The following is a 20,710-nucleotide window of genomic DNA, read 5'->3' as shown; positions in this document are numbered from 1 at the left end:
AGGACATAATACATGTGAAGGCCTACCAATGAAGTAAGTCATGTCCACTTCACTCTTGAACAAAGGCCAGACCTCTTCTGTGTCCGTGGACAGACCTAAACTTCATCTGCACAATGTCATTCGTAAACTTAGGAAACACAGGTGATGTAATTGAAAAATGTGGAGTTTCTTTTCCTCATTTCACAATCACATCACCTGTGTTGCCTTTGGTTAGGTATCTCATAGTGCAGATGGAGTCTAGCATATCAAAGAGTACATAGAAGTTGAGCAGTATATACAACAATTTTGACATTTACAGAAGACTTAGCTTCTTATCTTGTTGGAGATGAAGTCAGGCCTATCTTGCAACATGGTGCATCTTTTGCATCACTGCTGCATCGGTTTCATGTGGCACGGGTTTTTTACAGCATGACACATCTGCCTACATGCATCAATTTGTAATTTTGTCGCCTCATAGCAAATCTTTTGCACCGCCGCTGCATCACAAAAGTGACACACAGTGGCGCAAAAGAGGCATACACCTATCATAAATCTGTCCCTAACATTTGAAATGATTGATTCAGGATGACAATAAGGTGTGGCCTCTCCAGAGGTTTGTTTATGGTGAGGCCTACTCAGGATTGCATATCAAATTTATGCTTGTTGAAGAATACAGAGGATATAATACATGTGAAGGCCTACCAATGAAGTAAGTCATGTCCACTTCACTCTTGAACAAAGGCCAGACCTCTTCTGTGTCCGTGGACAGACCTAAACTTCATCTGCACAATGTCATTCGTAAACTTAGGAAACACAGGTGATGTAATTGAAAAATGTGGAGTTTCTTTTCCTCATTTCACAATCACATCACCTGTGTTGCCTTTGCTTAGGTATCTCATAGTGCAGATGTAGTGCAGCATATTAAACAGTACCCAGAAGTGCAGCACTGCATGCAACAACTTTGACACTTACAAAAGCTTCAGCTTCTGCATGCCCCCTACACAGTGCTAATTATATACTTTTTAAACTGATGGTATCTTGCTGGAGATGAACTGAAACCTATCTTGCAACATGGTGCATCTTTTACACAAAAGTGACCCACAATGGAGCAAAAGAGGCGCACGGCCACCATAAATCTGACCCTAACATTTTAAATGATTGTTTCAAGATGCCAATAAGGTGTAACCTATCCACAGATTTGTTTCAGGTAAGTCCTACTCAGGGTTGCAGATGGAATTTAGGTTTGTTGAAGAATACAGAGGAGATAATACATGTGGAGGCCTACCAACGAAGTGAGTCATGTCCACTGCACTCTTGAACAAATGTCAGACCTCCTCTGTCTCCAGGAACAGGCCTAAACCTCATCTACACAATGTGATGTGTAATGCTAGGAAACACAGGTAATATAATTGAAAAACGTGCAATTTTTTTTGCTCATTCCACAATCATATCACCTGTGTTTCCTTTGCTTAGGTATCTCATTGTGGAAATGTAGTCTATCATATGAAAGACTACGTAGAATATGAGCACTGTATGCAACAACTTTGACACTTACAGAAACCTCTCCTTCTCCATGCCTCCTACACAGTTCTAAATGTACATCATAAATGCAAACAGTACAGAATTAATTATACATGTTAAATGGTTTATTTTTGCTGTTCTCAGAATGTATCAAATTTCACTAAAAACAGTGACTTGAAGGTATTCATCATATAACAGCGGGGAAAAAAAAACACAATCAAAATGATTGTGTTTAAAAAACCCATACAACATAACAAATCAGAATTCAGAACTCCTTAAAGTTAACTTACTTTCCATGACGTCGAAGGATGTCCTATGAACAGCTTACACTCTGTTGTGCTGTTATTACTTTCAGACCGCCACTTTCTGAAAGAAAACCTCCATCGTTTTGAAAAACATGTTACATACAATAAATGACTTCTTGCTCTCTACCACACGTTTCCACAAGGCCAAATCATGTCAGAGCCATTTATAACTCTTAGAATTCTTGTAAGCCAATCCCGTCATGTTGTATTTACGCAACTTTCACAATTAAAATGTTGAAGATCATTTTCACAATCCTGGACTAGTAATATCTTCCCCTTCTTGCTCAGTCATGTTCTACATTTCCTATGACACTGATACTGCTTACTATGAAGCAGACTTACACTATCTCTATGACTACTACAATTATTTAATTCTCTACATCACTTTTAATCACAAAGCAATATAAAACAGTAGACAGCATTGCAGACTTACATTCCCTCTACTCCATGTTTTGATTGGCTGCTTCAATTTGCTTATAAAAAGAAACAGTTTTTCTGAATTCATTCAAAGTGCAGTTATTTCTCCATGACGTCCAGTGTTATGGTAAGAAGTTATGTCTCTGTACTACACTTATCCTCAAGGCCAAATCGTGTAGGAGCCATTAGAACTTCTTGAAATTCCTCAGAGCACATCCCGAGATTCTTTCCCTAAAATTTTGGTTTTAAAAACACCAGGTAAGAGTTTTTAAGGTCATACGGCAATTTTTTTTTGAAAATGAAAACAGAATCATTGCAGAATGACCAGCCATTTCTAGACTTTAAATAAGCTGTGTAATGTCCTGATGTTATTGAAGGACCGTCATGATATATAATTGCTACAGTTACAAAAGTCCTTCCTGATATTGACAACTGTGAAGCCACAACATTTTTAATTAAAGTTGTCAATTTTGTTCCATCAGGCCTACATCGTTGGAACATTAAAATAACATACTGGCCATATGTTCGTATAAATAATGTGGACATCATTTCAGATTTACATTGGCTACACTCCATGTTGTGATCAGCTGCTTTTACTAGTTTATTAAAAGAGACTGATTTACTGTCTGGCAAAGTTAAATATATATATCTTTCTGAGTCTACACTAGTAGTACTTGATACCCTACAGTTCTCGCAGTCATGCTGCCATTGATAAGAAAGCCCAAACAGGTGATCTACATCAACACCATCAGCATGCAATACATCAAGCATATACATTAAAAACTCCAGACAATCTTGCTGAATATTTTGAGAGAATTGTGTTTGGCCTGAACATCTGTCTAACAGATTTCGAATTTCAGACACACTTTCTATTTTTGTTCTATCAGTGCTACATTTCTCTAACACAGAATTTAACAAACTGCAAAATGTTTGATCAGAATTGACCACAATCTCTTCTTTTACATTTTCTAGAGAAAACAAAACATTAACCACTACATCAGCATAGCAGTTGACACCAGAACTGTTTTCAAATTGAAAACCAACAACATCTTCAACAGAATCCTTTTTGTTTCTGCTTATAATTTCAGGTTCATCGACTTTTCGTCTTTTTGCTACAACCTCCCCAGTATTGGTCACATTTCTTCGTTTCCGGCCTACCACACGTTTCTCAAACAAAGGATATTGAGGCAAATGTGGCGCATACTCTCTTCTTAACCTATTGTATTCCTTAACACAATCTAGATCCGCACAAATGTTTGTGACATCACACTCAATCAAGTACAATCCCGATAAAGTTCTAACTCGTGACAATGCCACATATGCCATACCCTCCTTGAACACAGAACTGCCAATATTCACCAATGCACTGTCTGCACTTAAACCTTGCGATTTATGGATTGTCACCGCATATGCCAAGCAAACAGGAAACTGCTTACGGCGAACATATAAGTCTTTTACAAGCAAAAATCTAACAGAACAACGACCAATTAGCTGTACTTCCTCAATGCCATCAAATTTAATTTTTAAAAATTCAATTCCATCTCTATTTCTGTATTTTACAAAATCAACAACATTACCCATTGATCCATTTACCAGACCTCTTTCAACATGTAAATTCCTTCTTAAAATTATACGGCAGTTCAAGCACACATTCAGAGTCTTTTCAAAACCTGCAGTTTTAGATATAGTCTTCTCTAATGAATCCAATTTTGTTTTCAAATTCTCAGACAAAATAATTGTTGATCCCATATGCTCTACTCTGTCAATAGCTTCCAGTTTCACAATCTCTTGCTTTTCTAAATGCAACATTTTGTTGTTGAATTTGGCACATTCTGCAAGAGTTGGCATCAAACATATTCCAGATTTCTTATCAGTAATTTTCTGAAAAATATTCTCAGGCACAACATCTTGTTCTGGATATAAATTTGACAGTAATCGTGCATGTAAAGCTTCTTTCCCATGCTCGGTCACTTTTCCAATTCTAACATCTTGTAGAATAGTCTTGTAAACTTCATCCTTCGCCTGACGCATATTTTCATGCAGTTCAGCATAATTGAAGTTTAACCATATATTGACGTTGCCAATGCTCCCTAGGCACTTCCTGGTATCTTCATGCGTGAGCATTTTGAACACAGGTTGCCCTTTCACTGGTGTCAGCTGCAGAAGATCTCCGAAAACAATGATGTGTTTGCCACCAAATAACACATCATACTCTGTTTTGAGAACTTCTTGCATTCTCAAATGCACAAAGGCAAGCATGACATTGGAAACCATGCTTACTTCGTCAATGATAAGAAGTTTCATTTTCCTCAAGATTCTTGAAACTTCACAGCAAGCATCTCCAGATAGCTTGTGATATTGTAATTTGTTGTCATGCTCCACTGGCAGCATCAGTAAACGATGTAAAGTAATCCCTTTAATGTTATGTGCTGCCAGTCCAGTTGGAGCGGTGACAACACAAGACAGCGATGACTCAGTCCTTTCCTGCAAATAACATGAAATTGCTTTAATAAGGAAACTTTTTCCAGTTCCCGCTTCTCCACTCACGTACAGTCGGACAGGCTTCAACGACGTACATGAGCACTCTTTCTTCTCATGACTTAATCCATGATCAATTTGCATGGTAACTTCGTCATATATTTTCCTCTGCTCAACGTTGAGTTGTCTTTCCAACTCTTCTAAGTTAACCGCATCCTCCTGAGCATGTGCCATGGCTCTTTCCACTTCATTCATAGCAGTGGCAGCTTCATTTTCGATAACAGGTCCTCCTAGTGGATCCTGACTCAATGAAGCAGAACTTTGACTGTCCTGAGAACTGTCTCTGGCAATCTCGGCTGCAATCGTTGCTTCCTGCTCAATTTCCGCATTCAACATTTCTACATATTTGGGAAAAGCAGGACATTCTATGGTCTCCTTGGCAGCATTGAAAGAGTCTTCGTAACAGAGGAAATCTCCAAGCAGTTCCTCTTCTGCACGCCAAGGCTTGAAAAGTTGCAAAAGTGCTAAATAGAAAAACTCCTTTTTTTCAGGAGATTCGCCACTCAATTTTCGATGGTTTACCAAGTGGCATTTTCTTTGCTTGACCAGACATCCCTCACTTCCTATTACAGCATACACTCCTTTCTCAGTATCTTCTTTGATGTTCCTCTTGAATATGTAATTTTGAAGAACCTCATACAGACAAACATTCTCGAGGTGACTGCTTCGATTTGGATAATATGTATCCAACATGTTGGTCTTCAAAATGTCGGTACTGTTTGGCTCCTTTTCGGCCAAATACTCAATTTCCCACACAGGTTTCAGAACTCGATTACGCGTTGCAGCAAGACCAAGACTCGCCCAAACGATACTCCTGGATTTGGCATAGAGACTTGCTGAAGACAACCGGTCAGAACATTCGTAGGCTCCGATTTCTCGATGCGACAACATCTTCAGACTGAAACTGTACAACTTCTTACTGAGGCTCTTTTCATGGGAAATGTCCTCCCACATATCCTTCAATTCTGTCTTCTCTTTTTTGGTGATGTAAGATGTCACATACCGAGCCACAGCCATACAGTTATCAGCCATAAACTGTATATCCATGTTAGCATTCCACATGGACAAAATCACCGGGTTGTAGTCGTTGATGTACTTGGACTCTTCGTTCCTCTTCAAATTGTATGTGTTTTTAGGTGATTTCTTCATCACATTATGTCGCAGCGAAGACATCAAACTGTTTACTCTTCCTTTAGAAATCACCGGTCGTGGAAAGCCGAAACGACATTTGGTGTAGAACTTGTCCTTGTTTCGGAATTTACGACGACAGTACTTTCCACATCGATGGCTTTGGAAACGTAGAACTTTTTCTCTTAGGCTTTTCTTCTCCTTTGCGTTTGGAACAGCACACGTAGAATACTGTTGTATGAAACTCATCACTGAGTCTTCTGGATCCGTTCCAAATTTAGGTGCATCCTTGATCCACAGCAGCATATGTATATGAGGAGCACCTCTTGCTTGGTACTCCTTTCTCCAGAAGAAATCCAACACCTCTCCAAGAGGTGGATTCTTCTTATTCATGATGAAAGACATCATAGCTTCAAATCTATGATTGAAGTACCTGCATACATTGACTGGATCCAAAGAGCACAGTTCTCCGGGTGTCTTGAATTCGATGTTTTCGATGTTTCCATTTGTCTCTCGTAGAAATTCAAGTAAGTCTTCCCAGCCATACTCGGCACAGCTCAGAGTGAGGAACCATGTGGGAGTTCCTAAGTTCCTCAGCATACATTTTAAATCACCATGACGACGGTACCAGTACTCATTAGTACCACGCTGACACGCCATGAGATTAATCAGGTGAGAATCCAAAATACTGTCTTGGACATTGACTTTATCCATAAAGTCACTTGCCGAGATGTTTTGCATGTGTATACCACTTTTCAAGATGTGGTTCACTGCATATGACAGTCCAGACAGATCGCTTTCAAACAGGAGATGAAACAAATAGGGAATGCATTGTCGAAACCTAGCATCTCCTGCATACAATCGCAAAGTCCGGTATTCAGAAGCAGGAATTTGATGAGGTCGCTCATCATATCTTCCTCCCTGACCTGTTGGAAAAAGCTGTGGGAAACACCGAGCTTCCAAACTTTCCTCCCAAACACTAATGGGACTCCCTTTGGCTTGTTTCATTTGAAACAACTCAATAGCATTCCCCATGACTTCCTTGGAATGCAAAGGATGAACACTATAATGTTCATATATTTCTTCACTAGTACAGGGTTCTACTTTCTCAATTTGACCAGCACACAAATCACTATCCTCTTCCTCACTTACTTCCTCTTCTGCAACATATACATTGTTATAGTATTTATTATTTTTTTTCAAATACAATGTTGCCTTTTTAACTTTCCTAACATCCACTAAATCTTGCCATATTTTCTTATTCTTTGTCGGAACCCCATTAACTAAGATAACCAGAGGTTCCTCTTCCACTTTTTCTACTCCAATTGTGTTAATGTTTTTCTTCAAATCTAGAGGCAAATAAACAACTCTTCCCTTTAATCCTCTCTGTAAATCTGATGGAGGCAATTTCCCTGTCTTTGGCTCCATTCTTACAATAGCCTGAAAGGGATGGATACTTTGAATCAAAATAGATTCATAAGTATTTAAATCCTTCAATTCAGAAGGAATCTCAACCAATTCCAGATTATTATGAACTGCTCTAGCAGGCATCTGGTTTTGATTTAATTTATTACAACAATAAGTACACACACGTTGATCCAAACCCAAATCAAAACAATTTTCTACCATCAAGTATGTTGTGAAATCCTTCCATTCACTATTATTTTCCCTTTCACTTTTTGCATATAAATCCACTAACTTAGTCTGATTCTTATAATAAGTGCGTCGACAACACACACAAGTGAAATTTGGCCTCTCACTTGATTTCACCTGATACGTCGCAATTTCCCTCTGGAAATTATCTGTACTGGAAACCTGTACACTATCTTCCACATTACCCTCTTCTTCTTGGTCAATTTCAACATTCTCCTCTTTACTTCCAAAGTAACAAAACTCAATTTCTTCACATATATTCTTCACATCTATTTCAGAACCATGCAAAAGAGCAGCGCATAATTGTTTAAGCATAATTGCTGGACTCTTAGCATAATACAACATTCTAACTAATTTCCTCACTTTATTATGATGCACTGCTAGCATCCTGAAATGATGAAAAACACTCTGGCATACTCTCCTGGAAAGACAAGCCAGTGAATGACCATGCAAACCTGTCACTTCTCTCACTCTGCAAGGATCTAATTCTTGCAACAACTTCATTTTCTGCTCCAAACATTTCTTATTAAATGACCGTACAAAATCACAAAGCAAATTGATGGAATCCTGTCGCACACTGCAAATACTACTACACTTCCAGGTGTACACAGGACCCTTAGGACGTCTTCCTAAAACCTCATTACCTAACACCTCTTCTGTCTCTGTTGTCACAAGTTTTTCTTTTTCACTGGACAACCATCTTTCACTTCATAAGCTCGACCACTGGTGTCAACTGCATGCACCAAATCATTATCCTGGAAATAACTCTCCTCATTAAAAAATGCCTCACAGCTTGAACTATGCATCCATTCTCCAGAAAAAACTTCACAAAAATTACTACGATTAACTATTCTCTTCCATCTACTATTTCTTTTGAAATCATAAATTGCCTTGTTTAGCTTCCTAATTCTATTGATTATCAAAATAAATAACTTACGTTTAATTTCAAATGCCTGATCAATAACTTTCTCAACTATTTTTTTTCTCTTATAAAAAACCACTTTCTGTTGACCTTTCTTAATATTTTTTAACAAATTGCCAATTATCCTGTTGCGGAACATTCGTTTACGAATGTCCCTAAACTGTTGTTTCCTTCTACTATCATGCACAGAGTTATCTCTTGCTCTAGCAGTAACATTTTTCATTGGCCTTTCCTTTCCGTTTAAATTGCTTCTCTTTTTCTGGACTGAAACATTTTCTGTAGTAATATTTTTTTTACTACAGATATTTCTTATGAATGTTTTTGTACTCTTACCCGGTGCTTTCTTGGTGACTTGACAAATCTTTTTGTTAGAGGACTGCTGCTTTTTTTCATTGACCTGCTGTCTTTGACGTTTTGCAGCCTTTCTCAGTCTTTCTTTGGTTGGCATGCTGAAATCTTAAATGATCTGCAGTTGAATCTGTGGTAAAATATAATAAAAAATCTTATTAACCACTATTACCAAACAGTAAATCAATAACAGTCATCAAAAACTTAACACACTACTTGACATTTTTACATAGAAGATTTTTTAGTGCTTGGCAAATTTAGAATACAGAAATAGCAGAAAAGAAATGGCATTTATATTCATTTTACCTGTGCTGTTTTATATGTGAATCTGATCTAATTTTATGGGCATATTTTAATATTTTATTGAAGACACTACACATAACCTGTTTTTGAAGGTGTCTTTATTTTTAAATGAAACGGTTTACATTTTTACTTTTCATTTATTATACATTTTTAAAATAAATGTTTATAGTTCCATAGGCTCAAGCACGTCAGCTTCCCATCCTATGTCATACAATTCTGCCAAATCTGCATCCTCATCACGTTCTTCTTCATCCTCAGGATTTAAATCATCCAAGGGATCAACATCCACTGATGTTTCAATTACGAGTTCAATGATGAGGTCGAAATCAACTGATTGCTGATTGTCGCTCATGTTGATGTTGTCTTTATCTTTAAAGAAAGATAACAACAATGAGATGTTGCAGAGTAAGAGACAAATCTCAGAGATTATAATAGTAAAATTGTTTAACAAGAGTAACATTTTGCAGCTATTATTTAGCCATGTCCAGCGATGCTGAGGAGGTGAAGCCTATGTCCAATTTTTCAGTGAACAGGACTCATCTCTTCTTAACCTTGGATAAGCCTCACCGACTCTGTGTCCCCTGCACATACTTAAATGTAAAGGGGCATATTTATGTTAACTGGCACATCCCCAGGGATGCACCAGTTAACGTGCACCGCTGCTCTGCCACCCATGGTGTGCCGCATTTACAATCAGATAGGACAAAGCTGCGTCAAAACCCTGCGCCTGCTTGAAGCAGGCATAGGTCTTGACGCAGCATTGTGGAGATGGGGCACCCCTGAGCCTTGCTGGAGCTGCATCACACTTGCGATACAACTCCAGCAATGCGCCACCTTTACGGCACAGATGCGTCACGCATCTGTGCCGTTTTTGCCCCATGGTGCGCCGCATTGTAAATGCAACACACCATGGGTGGCGGAACAGCGGCGCAGGATGACTGGCACATCCCTGGTGATGCGCCAGTCATCATAAATCTATCCCTAAGCTTCTTATCTTGTTGGAGATGAACCGCCATATTTATCATCAAACTATTATGCATTTCCTAAATAGCGAATTTTAAGGAATCGCTATTTAGGAAATGCAAAACGGTATGTATGTACAAAATCGGTATTAAATAGTGATTCTTTACCATTCCTAATTTGCGATGAGCAAATTGCTAATTGCAAATTACCCATTCATTTCCATGGGCCAGGAGGCCCATAGGAATGAAGGTGCAATTTGCGATTAGCAATTAGCTAATCGCAAATTAGGAATTTTTCCAAGGGTGCAGGGGTGTCTCAAGAACACCCTGCTGCACCCCCTGAAAAAGAAATTTGGGGGCATATGGCGCACATACATGCCCTAAGGGCATGTATGGGCGTCATATGGCACCTTTTGTTTTTTGGAAAAAAAGCTTTTTGAAAAGAATTTGCAAATTACCACCAACTAGAAGTTGGTGGTAATTTGCAAATCCTTAATGGCATTTTTTGCATATTTTTTGTTTGATACATTGCATTTAAGGAATCGCAAAATTTGCAAATCCTTAAGTGCAATCGCAAAATAAGGAATAGCAAATTTTGCTATTCCTTATTTTGCATCAAACTTGTTTGATACATACCATTTGTCTAATTAGCATTCGCAAAGGCCGAAATTCGCAGAATTTCGGCCTTTGCGAATGCTAATTAGCTTGATACATATGGCCCCAAGTGAGGCCTGTCTTGCAACATGGTGCATCTTTTGCATCACTGCTGCATCGGTTTCATGTGGCACGGTTTTTTTACAGCATGACACATCTGCCTAAATGCATCAATTTGTAATTTTGTCGCCTCATAGCAAATCTTTTGCACCGCCGCTGCATCACAAAAGTGACGCACAGTGGCGCAAAAGAGGCATACACCTATCATAAATCTGTCCCTAGCATTTTAAATGATTAATTCAGGATGACGATAAGGTGTGGCCTATCCAGAGGTTTGTTTAAGGTGAGGCCTACTCAGGGTTGCAGATCAAAGTTACGCTTGTTGAAGAATACAGAGGAGATAATACATGTAAAGGCCTACCAATGAAGTAAGTGATGTCCACTTCATTGCGCCAGTCATCATAAATCTATCCCTAAGCTTCTTATCTTGTTAGAGATGAACCGCCATATGTATCATCAAACTATTTTGCATTTCCTAAATAGCGAATTTTAAGGAATAAATAGCGATTCTTTACCATTCCTAATTTGCGATGAGCAAATTGCTAATTGCAAATTACCCATTCATTTCCATGGGCCAGGAGGCCCATAGGAATGAAGGTGCAATTTGCGATTAGCAATTAGCTCATCGCAAATTAGGAATTTTTCCAAGGGTGCAGGGGTGTCTCAAGAACACCCTGCTGCACCCCTGAAAAAGAAATTTGGGGGCATATGGGGCACATAAATTTTAAAAACATTCCTTTACCTCAAAAACGATTTTCAAGTCATAATTTGAAAACACTGCCCACGGGGAAATGACTTAAAATGTCCTTAAGACACATGAAAGTGTTTTTTTAAAGCCTTTGCAAATTTTTTGGGTCACTTTTAACATGGCTATGTAACTCAAACAATCAAAATCTAAATTTGCCAAGCACAGGTGGGAGCATATTTACAAGGAATTTGCACCACGGGGAAAGGTCTTTTAATTTAATATGGGAAAAATAACATCAGAGACACTAAAATGCCTTATAAAGAAGCATACACCATTATGTCCTTGTCATAAATTTTAAAAGCATTCCTTTACCTCAAAAACGATTTTCAAGTCATAATTTCAAAACACTGCACATGGGGAAATGACTTAAAATGTCCTTAAGACACATGAAAGCGTTTTTTTAAAGCCTTTGCAGCATTTTTGGGTCACTTTTAACATGGCTATGTAACTCAAACAATCAAAATCTAAATTTACCATGCACAGGTGGGAGCATATTTACAAGGAATTTGCTCCACGGGGAAAGATCTTTTAATTTAATATGGGAAAAATAACATCAGAGACACTGAAATGCCTTATAAAGAAGCATACACCATTATGTCCTTGTCATAAATTTTAAAACCATTCCTTTTCCTCAAAAACGATTTTCAAGTCATAATTTGAAAACACTCCACATGGGGAAATGACTTAAAATGTCCTTAAGACACATGAAAGCATTTTTTGATTGCCTTTGCAGCATGTTTGGGTCACTTTTAACATGGCTATGTAACGCAAACAATCAAAATCTAAATTTGCCATGCAAAGGTGGGAGCATATTTACAAGGAATTTGCTCCACAGGGAAAGGTCTTACATTAAAATGGGAAAAATAACATCAGAGACACTCAAATGCCTTATAAAGAAGCATACACCATTATGTCCTTGTCATAAATTTTAAAACCATTCCTTTTCCTCAAAAACGATTTTCAAGTCATAATTTGAAAACACTCCACAGCTCCTATGCACAAAAACACCCTGTCAGTACTAATACTTCACATTTTCTCCAATTACAATTTCTCAAAGAAAGAAAATCTATTTGTAAAACACTTGAGACAAAGCAACATTTTAAAAACACAACTTTCTTCATAATTTTCTCCTTAAAGCACACTATTCTCTATCTAAATTAAAGAAATCTTTTCTCACCTTAGCAAATACTTTATGAGTTTCAAAACAGTCTCAGAAACACACCAATTTGTCTTCAGCAGAGCAAAAGGTATGCACTCCAGAGTCTGCAGCTATCAAAAGCACAGAAATGCTGTAATTCTTATAATAATAATAATAATCCACATTTGTAAAGCGCACAATCACCCGTTAGGGTCTCTAGGCGCTGGGGGCCGTAGGGAAGATTAAGCATGCTATTGCCCAGAGTCGCATGGTGCTGGGCTAACCTGCCGCCGGAGCCGGGGATCGAACAGGGATCCCCAGATTCCAGCGTCAGTCGCCCTGGCCGCGGCGCCACGCCTCTCCCACTTCACACATATCTCTCATGTCACCCAATCAAAACTCTTCCCTCACTTTTTTCAAATCAAAACCCTTCCCCCCTCTGCCCTCTCTGCCTTTTTTGCATAGCAACCACCTCTTGGAAGACCTCTGGTGTTTGCAAGTTCACACAACAATGTTTCAATTGAACTCTGAACTCTCAGTGCACCTGCATATCCAGTGCAATCTTTCATTTAATGATTTTTTATTGACCATTCAAAATACATCTTTCACAGAACTCATCCATGCACCCTAACTTTCTGTTTTCAGCAATCAAAATCAACCAATCACTGTTACTGCTTCATTAACACAGAAACTCCACAATTTTTTTCATTTTAAACTCTTATTTTTTCAACTGCCATTTCATTGCCACACTTCATCTGACTGCAGCAGAACCTTCTCTCACCATGTTTTCTGTCTGGATTGTTGGACATAGTTACATCTATTGGGCTCAGAGGTATGCTGAGAACAGAAATGTACCTAACCTCAATTTACAAGATGTGGAAATTAAGTGGTTTGGCCACAGAGGATTAAAATGTCACCAATTGATACCATTGGTGAAAACCTTTATGCATTTGCCAAAACCTGACCTGTTAATTGTGCACTGTGGAGGTAATGATTTGGGCACTTTGACTGGGGTAGGTCTGGAAATGCTTTTAAAGGACACCTTTGAGCAATTGATGGCACTTTTTCCTCAAACTGCCTTGGTATATTCAAATATATGCCAAAGACAGAAATGGAGGTGGTCAAACCAATTTTGTCCACAAATTGAGAAGTCGAGGAAGCATGTAAACAAATCTGTTTCAGCTTACATGAGAGACCATGGAATGGGCTCCATGTACAACAATAACTTGCGTTTCTACATGCAAGATATCTACAGAGGAGATGGAGTTCACTTCTCAGATGAGGGCAACAGAATTTTCATTTTTTAAGACTGTGCATTGGTACCTACTTATAAGTACCTAAATGTACCATAAACCCAAAAGCTCTTCTCAGAGCTACCCTACATCTGATCACTCACAATTATTATTTTTCTCTAACTTTTTTCACTAATTTTCAACAAAGTACGCTCCCCGGGGCGCTACCCGGTACGCGAACCGGAAGCTAACCTCGCGAAGTATATTGTGCACTATAAGTTAATATGGTAAACTTTTTCTGAAAGTTATATACTATCCCTCTGTAGTAGTTATAGATTTAGATAGACTTCTCTGTTATAGTTATGGATGGAGTTAGGCTTCTCTTGTATAATTATGAATTTACTTACGTTAAATCACATACACTTTTTTATATTCCTACTTCCACTCTGATACTATACACTGTCCAAAGATAAATTCACTGATAAAAACTGCCTATCTAAAATTAATCCCAACAGTACCCTATCTCTACTAATATATATTTTTTTTATCCAAATTTCAGGCAAAATGGAAGGTGAACACAAAGTTTCATTTCAAATTGTCCTGCAAGAGAGCAGCCAAGAATTAATTGATCCAAATTATATAGAATTTATGGATGAAACTTGGGACCAAGAACTACTGCAATGTGTGCAAGCAGTAGATGACCTCCTTCAAAATGAGGACATTTTACACACTCAGAGATTAAAAGCTATGTTCAATGAAAATAACGACATTTCAGACAGTGAAATGTTAGAAATTTTATTACATTTTGAAACACAATCACAATAATAAATAATTGCTTAAAAAATAAAGAAATTAAAAAATAATCAACAAAACAAACAATCAATTAACATACAATATTTGAAAAGTCTATCATTCTTTTTTCCTTATAGTACGCTCCCCAGACCGCTTCCCGGTTCACGGACCGGGCGCTCCCCACGCAAAAAAACAAATTTTTTTTGTGGATTTTTTTGCACTGCGGGCCCTTTTAAAGCCTCCACATCAAACCTAGGGGGTCAGGGAGGATCTACTATGCCCCCTTATGGTCATTTCCCCCTTTGTTTTGGCCTCCTCTTGTCTCTCGATCCTACCGAGAGACAAGATGGCGGCCGCTCCGGACTGTTTAGAATGTTGACAGACACCGGAGAGCCAATCAGCTTCGCTACGCGAAGTTCCGTTACGCGTCAGGTACGCGAACCGGGGCGCTGACCGGAGCGCGCTTACAGATATATATCTTTTTTTTAACGTTAATTTCTCAAAATCCACTGGAGCACATATATTGAGACCTAGCAAAGGCACATCGGGCTAACAGTCCCTACAATTTTGCCAAGTTTCGTGCAAATCCATTCAGCCGTTCGGCCTAAAAGTGAGGCCAACCGCCCTATGGAAATTAACATGGGAAAAACACGTTTTGGGACCCCCCTTTTTTCTCGGCCCCCCCTTGACAAACACCCTCCAAATTTCCAGTGGCTGCTCAGAAACAAAATGTTCCATTTTCCTGAAAATTTCAACCAATTCCGTCCACAAACGCCAAAGTTATTAGACATAGAATTTTCAAAAATCCCATAGGGAAAAAATCCTAACTATATATACCTACTGGCGACCGCCAGTAGGTAATTTTTTTTTTTTTTGCAGCTTCAAGTGTTGCACCTGCACCGTGCACTCCCGTGCGGGTGCTTTTTCGTGGGTGGTGCCCCCACAATTATGACTGCTCGTAGTTTTGTGCCAAACACTCCAACACAAAGAAAAGCACTCAAGGTGGCGAGCCCAAGAAGTTTATTTCAGATCACGGTGTCCAGCCGCGTTTCGGCTAACGCCTTTATCGATGGTGTTGTGGCGCTTCCGAAACGGACGTTTTTTTATGTCAGTTACTTTTCATTAACATCGAGAAGAGGCAAATTCATTAATATTGGCGGACATCTTGGAATGTGCAAAACATTGCGGCTGACATTTTGGTACACCACCTTCAATGCGTGTTTAACAATAAAGTTTATACAAACATTGTAACACAGGGGAAAGAAGGGCACAAAGCTTTTTAAAGCCGTAGCCCATTACTACTCGGTCTGTTCTTTTTCATTTATGTCGCCGTCATAGTTGAAAAAAAAAATTGAAAATGTCATTGACTCCCCACCACCTTACTTTAACAAACCATCTAGAGACATAGATGGATCTAAAATATTCATATGAAAAGTAATTCAAAAATTCAAAAAAATCCCCAAAATTCCAAACAATTTGTACCAAAAAATTCCTTCCAAACAATTTCATAAAATTTCTTACTTCGTCTGAGCTACTTCAAATACAAATTACTGAAACCTAGGCTATGAGATAGTGCAGTTATTCCCCCAGATGCACAGCCAATTCTTTATGAGAATTCAGACCCCCGGTGTTTTTGTTTGGGGTTCAATAATGTACCTGGATTCTAGTCTTCTCAGACTAATTACCCTATCTCCTCCTCTAGGGTTTAAAGGCACATGATCCAATATGAAGAAAGTTAGAAGCGATCTATCTCTCTTGTGTTGCACTTTAAAGTGACCTGCCACTGGGTATGTCCTGTCACTGTTATTTATTGCTCTAGCATGCTCAAGATCACGCACCTTGGTCTGATGAATGGTGCTCCCAATATACTTGAGCTCGCAAGGGCATACAAGACAAAACACAGTGTACAGGGTACTACAGGTGACAAATTTGCTAATATATTTCAATTTCTTCAACCCGGGAATCTGATTGGTCAAGACTCTTTTGCTACCTGCAGAGGCCTTGCATTTTCCACAGGGATAGAATCCCTTCATTTCCCTATCAAACATCTTGGAAACACCTTTTTTCATGAAACTTCTGGTTAAAGTATCTCGGAGGTCCCTGGCTTTTCAAAATGTCAGCAGCGGTCGATTTGGAATGTCCATTCCAATCACCGGATCCATTTTCAGAAGACTCCAATGTTTTCGGAAAATGGTCCTTAACCTATCCGCATCCTGGGAAAAGGTGGTTATTATGCGAAAACCAGCTTTGTCATCTTTCTTTTTCACTTTCTCTTCTAAGAGTGTAGCTCTCGGTAGAGAGTTAACTCTTTCCAATTCTCCTTGTTATAGTTATAGTTAGTTGTGCTAACTACAACTCGCGTGCCCGCAATGCACTGGTGATGATGTCATATATTACATCACTCATGACATGGTCAGTGACATTACTGATGACATCACTGATAACATCTCAAATAATACACTGATGACATCATCCACGTGATAATCTGATGCCCTAATATAAAGTTTGGTACACGCACTCTAAAATACAGACTACTATTTTTGAAACCATACACACAACAATGCCAGATACTACATACCTAACTATAACTGGTGAATTTCTCTGTTTTTTTATGAGTCAAATGTCCAACTAACTATAACGTCCCTGAAACCTATGATTTTTTAGTGAATTTCAAAGGTTTTTTTAAATGCTAATTCCTAACTATAACGTCTGTAAACCGATGTTTTTTTCAGTGAATTTCAATGGTTTTTTAAATGTTCATTTCATATTTTAATATTTATAAAACTCATATTTTTTCTATTTCTTTGTAATATTTTGGAACTCTATTATCCTTTTTTTACTTTAAAAATTATGTAATGCTTTATATCTTAAAAAAATATGTATATCTTATTTATTTATTTTTTTAGAAAACTAGTGTGCCGTACCTGTAGTGTACCAAGCTACATCAGCACGCGAATCCGATCCGCCATATTGCTAAACTCGTAAAGGATGCGCATTTTGTATCCGACAGGTTGGTGGCAGCACGTCCCGCATAACATCATTTACGTATGAGGCCGTGCTAGCTGCTACTTTGGTATGAGACGGGGACACAGTACCAAGCTGCCCATTACGTCATTGATGTATGGGGTCGCGCCCGCTGTGCGTTGCATATGCGATGAGTGTGTAATGTTGATAAATCAATAAATATAGGAGATACATTCTTTAGTAGATATGAGGTGGGTTTATTAAAACCTCATCCTAAAGCAGCCAACAGCAACTGACTCAATAGGAACACATCCTAAGAGCATTCTAAGAATATAGAACACAGGTGAAGACTCTTGAGTCTTAAAGGGGAAGAGAAGCAAACATCACACATCTCCCTTCCTTACACTTGAATTGATAAAGAAAATAAGAAATAACATTGTTGAACATAAGCAAGGTTGAAACTAATTTAATAAAAGGTTAAAACATTTGAGAGACTTTAAAAGCCATAAAAAATAAAGAGCATGTTCAAACATAGTCTTTTAAATAACAAGGAGCTCTGCGAACTCTTTGGCTTTTCCTGAAAGAAGACATTGTCCTGTTAAAAGAAGAATTAGGAACAACATGAAAATTATTGCACAATTTATCGTTATGAATAGAGTCACCTTGATACGACAAATTCTCTCTTATTCCAGATTCTTCCATCTTCAGTCTTAACAGCATTTTTGAAAATCTTAACAACTGCCCTAATATCAGTGTATTTTGACCATGGTCTGCGTCCTACCGGAGTCTTTATTTTCACAAAATCCCCTACTTTGATATCCTGAAAACATACACTTTTCTTTTTATCAAAATAAGCTTTGCGGGCATCTTGCTTGAGTAATTCTTTATCTCTCCAATCACCAACGTCATTGTCCACCAGACCTTTATTCAAGCACATCCACCTAGGACATAACAAAGTGTTTGGTACTCTCCCTTTGAATAATTCAAATGGAGATCTCCCAGTAGAAGAGTGAGGAGCAAAACGATACGTGTTAATTCTGTCTTGAAGAGTAGCCTTCCAATCTAAACCTGAAGAACGAGCAAGTTGTATGGACTCCTTCAGCGTCTTATTGACCCTCTCCACAGCACCATTAGTCTCGGGATGATAAAGTGAACACTTCTTGTGAACAACCCCACACTTCTTTAGAAAATCAGCAAACAAAGAGGAAGAAAACTGAGGACCATTGTCGGATAATAAACTATTAGGAAAACTTTCCTTACAAAATAGAGATTCCAAAAACTTGATGATGGAATCAGAAGTGATATCTCTGACAGCACAAACTTCGATCCACCTAGAGTAGAGATCAATAAGCACTATGAGGTATGGAGTATCAGAAACACCAGAAAGAGGGCCTAAAATGTCAATGGCAACCTCATCCCAAGGATGACCTGGTAAAACTCTCTTGACCATCGGCATTTGCTTTGTTTTCAAGATTTTGTCGCTGGAGCAACATTCAGGACACTCCCTGACCATCCTCTCAATTTCTAGGTCCATGCCAGGCCACCAAAATTGTAACCGTATAAACTCTTTAGTCTTTACAATACCCATATGTCCACAATGAGCAAGAGCTAACAATTTCTTCCTTAAAGAACAGGGAGGAACAAGTTTGGTACCTCGAGTCAAAAGACCATTGCTAACAGAAAGTTCATCAGAAACCATCAACCATGGTTTTTTTAAACGAGTCCCATTCCTCAAGGAAAGAATGATATCAGAAATTTCTACATCTTTCTCCAATTCCAACCTCCACTCTGACTCATCAATGGCGCCATCAGTCACCTCACACACATTTGTAAATTCATCTGGATCATATGAATCATCCAACTCTGTATTGTCACGGTCAACCAATCTTGATAAGCAATCTGCTGACTTGTTAGCTACCCCAGGAATGTATTCAACTTCAAACTCAAATTCTTGTAAAGAAACAATCCACTTTCTAATCCTAGAGGATATGGCATCGAGTCCCTTCTTGGAAAACACCTCCCTCAGAGGTTTGTGATCGGATAAGACACACACTCTCGTACCCCAAATCAAGTTTTTAAATTTTCTCAAAGCCCAAAAAATTGCCAAAGATTCCTTCTCTATTACAGAGTAATTGCATTCCGAGCCCCTGAGACAACGAGAGGAACAGCAGATCAAGAAATCCTTACCATCCTTCTTCTGAACCAAAACAGCTCCTAGTCCCTTATCACTAGCATCAGTAAACATGACAGTGGGAAGACCAGGAACAAATGCATGAAGTGAAGGAGCTTTATTCAATTCTCTCTTTATGTTCACAAACTCAGACTTGCACTCACCCGACCAGTCAAAAACAGCATTCTTTGCAGTCAGCCTCCTTAAATTATGTGTCTTGTCAGCAAAATTTTGAATAAATTTACCATAAAACTCAACCATACCCAAAAAGGAGAGAAGCTCATCTTTGCTGGTGGGTTCTTTCACTTTGTCAATGGCCTCGATCAACTCTGTTTTAGGAAAGACCCCATTGCCAGTGATGCGGTGTCCTAAATAATTCACTTCTTGTACTCTGAATTTGCATTTAGATCTTTTTAAAGTCATGCCTGCACCATCCAAACGTTTCAAAACTAACGACACACGTGTATCATGTTCATCAATGTTGCTACCATAAATCAATATATCATCTTGATAGCACTTGACACCAATTAATCCCTTTAACACTTTTGACATGATTCGTTGAAAGACAGAGGCCGCGGAAACAAGCCCGAAAGGCATTCTTTTAAATTTAAACGTACCCATGGGTGTAATAAAGGCAGTCAACTCTTGAGAGGATCAAATAAGTAAGGTGGGCAATGCACAGCGTTGTTGATTGGGAAAGTTTTACTGTTCGTATTAGTTTTAAGTTGAGTATAAAGGTGCTCCAACTGGAGGCGTAACCGTCCGTTTACGCCAAAGTGTAACCTAAAGATATGTGTGAGCAAATCAATGCGCACATCCCAGTATAGTGGGCACTCCCTCTGGTTCACAGAAAAGACTCCATGAAGTTTCAAACGT

This window comes from Lissotriton helveticus, chromosome 6 (assembly GCF_964261635.1).
Source record: "Lissotriton helveticus chromosome 6, aLisHel1.1, whole genome shotgun sequence".
NCBI lineage: Eukaryota > Metazoa > Chordata > Amphibia > Caudata > Salamandridae > Lissotriton > Lissotriton helveticus.
This window is presented reverse-complemented; position numbering follows the sequence as displayed.